This window comes from Bidens hawaiensis, unplaced genomic scaffold (assembly GCF_021521415.1).
Source record: "Bidens hawaiensis isolate Kalapana, Puna unplaced genomic scaffold, B.hawaiensis_p1.1 tig00001016_1, whole genome shotgun sequence".
Taxonomy (NCBI): domain Eukaryota; kingdom Viridiplantae; phylum Streptophyta; class Magnoliopsida; order Asterales; family Asteraceae; genus Bidens; species Bidens hawaiensis.
In genome coordinates, this window is record NW_027491059.1 from 101,946 (window position 1) to 107,945 (window position 6,000).

Consider the following 6,000-nt stretch of genomic DNA (forward strand, 5'->3'; position numbering starts at 1 on the left):
ACATTACAACAAGATAATGAGTCAATAACACAAAATTTTTGTAGAGAGTTAGTTCCTTCAATATATATTGGAAGTTTGATTTCTCCCAAAGTGTTCTTGGTCTTGCCACTGAATCCTACGAGAACTGAGGATTTTGGGATAATCTTCGTTTCCGGGATATCCATCTTCTTTAAGGCATCCATTTGTATAATGTTCAGAGAGCTTCCTCCATCAACGAGTATCTTGCGCACAAAACAGTTAGCTATACATAAAGTGATCACCAAACCATCATGGTTGGGATCCACAAGATCACACCGGTCCTCCTCGTCGAAGGATATGATCCTTTGAGTTGTCAGAGTGGAAGCGCGGAGAGGTCTTTCTCCGTTGTCCATCTTTGTTTCTCTGGAACGCTTTTTAGCTGCTGAATATGAGGTTCAACTGATGTCGGATCCTCCCGAGATAAAGGATACAACCTTAGCTCCGGGTGGAGGAGAAGATGCCCTTTCAGGTATCTTGACAGGATCCTGACTCTTGTTCTTTTTTTTTCCAAATAGTTCCTTCAGGTATCCTTTGCTGAGAAGATATCCTATTTCTTTCCGAAGTGCTATGCAATCTTCAGTGCGATGGCCGAAGTCTTCATGGAATGCACACCATTTGGACTTGTCTTTGATGGATCTGGGCTTTTCATTTTTCTTAGGCCATCTGGCCTTGTCACCTATATCCTGCATTGCACAAATCACACCACTAATATCAATATTAAAACAATATTCAGAGATTTTAGGATACTCTTCATCATCCTCATCTTCTTCCACAACATTTATCCTGGGATTATCCTGCTTGGAATAAGGCTTGGGCCTAGTGTACTTTTGTGGAGTGTCTGACTTTCTATTGGTAGATTCATACTTCGGGATAACCGAGCTTCCATGAGCTTTCTTGTCGTCCTCTATCCGAATATATCTTAATGCCATGTTTCTGACTTCATCAAGATTCTTGCATGGAGTCATGAAAAGGTCATCATAGAAAGGAGAATCCTTCCTTAGTCCCATCTTGAAGGCCTCGACAGCAACTGCCATGTCAAGGTTGGGGATCTCCAAAGCTTCCCTGCTAAATCTGGTTATGTAATCCCTTAAGGATTCATTATTACGCTGAACAATTCTATATAAGTCACCTGTTATTTTCTCAAAAGATCTACTACAAGAAAATTGGTTATTGAACAATTTAATCAAATGAGAAAATGATGTAATAGTGTTGGAAGGAATACTTAATAACCATTTGAGGGCTGGCCCCATTAATGTTGAGCCGAATCCCTTGCATACGAAAGCTTCTTTGATGTCAATGGGGATGGGGTTGATCTCCATCCTTTCTCTGTACTGAGCTATATGTTCCTCAGGATCCGTAGTGCCGTCGTAGAGCTTCATGATGGGTGTATGGAACTTCTTGGGGATATCCACGTCACATATAGGCCAAGTAAACCTAGATAACTTATGGCTACCTACGGGCACTTCAGCTATGAGACGTATTATCCCTGGGATACTGGAAATCATATCCTTCATTTTCTGCAGTTCCCTGGCTATCTCGAGGGTTATCCCCTTATCCTGCACATGTCCACGGTTAGTGTATAAATTAGCATTAAATAAACTGTTACCGAGGTCATGGTTAGGTCTCTGGTATCCTGAGCCTTGACGGCTAGTTCCTCCATTGAGGGTATCCTCAGGATAAGGTGACGCCTGCATTGGGATGTCATTTCCAACATGCACTTCAGAGGACATCATGGGGCATCCTGACGAGAATATGCCAACTGGCATGGTTGAGCGAGGCTGCATGTTGGTGGATTCTGGCCTCATTGGTCTAGGAAATTCTGAGGATACCGGAAGATAAGTTCCTCCGTATCCTGATTGCTGCTGAGACGGAGTCCTTGTTGATTGTGTCCCCAAGGATCCGGGATTCTGAAGGATGGTTGGTCCTGGAGAACCAAAATCAAGAACCCTGGGCATGATTGGAGTAGCCTCCTGCCCTGGCTTATTTTTGATTCCTTCAATCTCCTTAAATAGCCTTGAGTTGGTATTTTCTTGCTGCTCCATGTGTGTTTTGACCTGTTTCATCAAAGCAAAAATGTCACTGTTAGAAATAACCGGGCCTACCCGTGTAGAGGATCCCGCGAATGGTGGAAGTTCTCCTCTGGGCTGAGTGTTCTTCTTTGGCATTGGTGGAGGTCCTGAGTTGACGTTTGAAGCAGCGGTGACCACCAGAGCAAAGAGTGAACTGGTTTTTGGTTGTGAGGCCATTGTAAAGAGAATGTAGGTGAATGAAATAAACGGATTTCAAGGATTGAAGCACCGTAGCCCCACGGTGGGCGCCAAATTGTTTTGGTCAAAAATTGACAATAGTAATTTTACAACCAAATTAGTAAAATGGGACTAGGTGCTTGTAAGTATGGCTTTGAACACAGAGATTTGTTGCGAGGAAAAACCCTGTTATCCTTAGGATAACAAGAAAAAAAACCCGGGTGGTGAAAACTATCACCACCGATTTATTAATAATAAAGTGGTTACAAGTGGTGGAGCTTAATCGGATCGTGATTACAATGAACGAGTACTAGTAAGTCTCGAGTGATAAAAAGTGTGTGTGTTGTGATCCAAGGTAAGCTTTATTTATACAAGAATAAAGCTAACAATATGCCCTATATTTAAGGAAACTTTTGGACTAAATCAATTAGCCGTTAATCTCGTTAGTTAACACGTTTCCTTTGCTGCCACGATCTAATAACGGCAAGAGCGAGTCTTCGGGAGATCATATCAACGGTCTTTGACCTGGTAAACAAGGAAAGTAGCAGACAATGTGTTAGTTATATAACATAATTAGGATACCTGTTACCTTGGAGGATATCGCATCCTAGATTTGTTCTGAATAATGTTTGCTGAGGATACTAAAAATCCGAGCCCTAACAAGAATCTTGCCCAAGACTTAGATACTGTGGAAGAACTTAGAGATCAAGCAAGGTTCAGAATTACTGCCTACCAACAGAAGATAGCGGGTGCATACAACAAAAATATCAGAATCAGAAGGTTTGAAGTTGGAGATTTAGTTCTACGAAAGGCTTTTCAAAATACAACTAATCCTGCCGACAGAAAGTTAGCACCCAAATGGAAAGGTCCCTACTTGATTGAATCCGAGGCTGGAAAGGGGGCATATCGTTTAATGAATATGGAAGGTGAAATTCTCCCAAGGGCTTGGAATGCAATTCATCTCAAAAAGTATTTTTGTTAATGAGGATCCTGGATCCTGATCAGTTTCATCAACCCGTCACTTGGTAAAACTTTAATTTATGTTTATATTTATATTAATTATGTTAAGCCTTTGTTTTGTCAAGTATGTCAAGTTTGCATAAATGCCGAGCAATAGGCCCTCAAGTGGAAAAAACGGGTAGGCCAACTCTCTCATAAGTTTAATTGGGCTTGTCCCCAGGTTTATAAGGTTTTCACCTTATCCCGTGAATTTAGGGTTTTGACACCTTCGCCTGGAGCGCACGATTATCTGGATATGATTGGAGGCTGTGGGACCAGTACACTATACGTGGCTGACAATTTCATAGATAAAAATCATATCTTGGATCCTACGAATTAAATGGTAGACGTATCATATGCACAAGCTAAGGTCAACGCCGGGTTCAGCTCGTCACCGTGATTAATTGGGCCAATGCCAAGGATCGGCTCGTTGCCCGTATTTATTGGGCTTATCCCCACGTTTTATTGGGCTTGTCCCCACATTTTATTGGGCTTGCCCCCACGTTTTATTGGGCTTGTCCCTAAGATAGTTGGATTTAAATCCAACTTTTCTAACTATTATGTTTTCTTTTGGGTTATTTATCCTAGCAGGTAAACAATTCAAGACAAGAGCTCTAAGGATCAAGAATCCTCTATTCTAGCAACGCAAATGATAAGCCAAAAACCAAAAGAGCTATATTATGATTAGCAAAACAAAAGTTGATCCGGGCTTCACCAGCAACATGTGGACCATCCACCCGGATTAAACCACGACAAGGTTAACATATGTCTATACAGAAAGAAAAGAGAGAAATGTGGCTAAGGCTTCATCCCCAAAACAGAGGATCCCTCCACCCTAACCACCTTTCATAATTGTCTTAAGGATCATCGATCCTGAAAGTTACAACTACCATTGTTCAAACAAACTACCATCAACAAATACCATTAAAACATTATAATGGGCTCCGACGTTGTCTTTAATATCCATCATCGCCCATTACCATCACCTACTCCTTCAACACACCTCTGTCACCGTCACCAGCATCCTTGATCTTTAGAACATCATCCTTGGCCCCCCTCATCCCAGCATCCTCGCTCCTTTACGTGCTTAAAATTACACATGTTTATTGCTCGATTTTATCCCCGTATAATGCACAATTATTGGAAATGTCACTAAATTATATACTTATTTATCTATTTGTGAATTTTCAGGACTTGGTTGGCGATTTAGAAGACTCTGGATATTAGAGAAGAAAAAGAAAAGTGGCCTTTATGCAAAACATGATCATGTTCACAAATGAGCATCACCATGTCCTCATACCTACTCAGTGCGCAACTTTACCATGCCTCTTTCACACATGACAATGCCTTTGGAATGGCATGATCATGTCCTATCTTTTCAAGATCTAATATATGTGGCTCAACAAAGCAAAGCTCGGCCCCTTCTTTTCTTCCTTGGAAGTCGTGGTTTCCAATTTCATCTTAGGCCAGCTGTTTTCATTAGCATGTACACTCCTTCAACATCTCGTAACTTGCAAAGAACCAATGGGATGCTAGATCTGTATTTTGTTTCAACATGATCATGTTCTGCTCCAGACATGATCATATCTCTCTTATCTATATAAAAACCCAGCATCCAGAAATAAAAGGGGGACTCCCAGGGAGTTTTGAACCCACTCTTTAACTTCCAAACCTTGGTGATTTCCAACCAATTGCGAGTACTTTGAAGGATTCCAACATCAAGAGAAGCATCATCCATCATCTACATCATCTAGTTTGGATTCTTGGTTTGATTCTTCTTGATTTTACCATGAATTTTGTTGTCTTTTCAAGCTTGTATGTTGTTCTTGAGCTCATGATGAGCTAAACTCTTTGTTATCACTTTGATTTAGATGAAGTTTAGTAATATTTGATGGTATTTATGGATTATTGGAAAGGATTGTGTTAGTGTTATAGCAATTTCATGATTATTCTTCAATGGTTTTGTGTATTTAAAGGTTTGCTATGCCATGATATTCAAGACTTATGGTTGTTTGGTTATGTAATGTTGGAAAACTCGTGATTTAAGCATCCATTCATGGATTTGTATATTTTTATGCTAGTCTATGGCTTTTGAACTAGGAATGGTGAATGAAGTCTTGATAACTGATTATTCATGATAAAATCTTGAATTTGCATCCTTATGCTTATGTTTGGAAAGACAAAGTATTTGTTATGATTTGTCATGTTAAGTGCTATGTTTATCTAAGGTTTGTTGACACGAACCTCTAGTTTATGTAATCTTGATATGAACATCATAAGTTGAAGAAGTGCATGATTATTGCTTAGTTTAATCAACTTTAGGTGGATTATGTGTTTTTCATGTTATCTTTCCGGAGAATTGTTGGATTAGTCAACCGTGATAGGAAACTAGTCCATACCATCATAAAACATTGACATAATCATGTCACTCGTCCTGCTTGAATGACTTTAGGTGGTTAGTTTGTACCTTTCATACTAACTTTCCAACAAGTCAGGTGATTAGATATCTTTGGCGAGAGTCTAGTCACTTATGCATTTTGTGATCTTGCCATGTATCCATAATTATTGTCATTTGTGAGCTAAATGGATTCGAGATTAAAGTGATATTGTTCCTTGATTGTTTGCTTTTGTGTTCGTTAGCTTAGTTTTTATATTTTGCATTATATTCTTAGTTAAATCCAAACAACTTGTGACTTTAGCCGGTTAAACATTAGCAAAGATTTAGTATCAAGAGGTA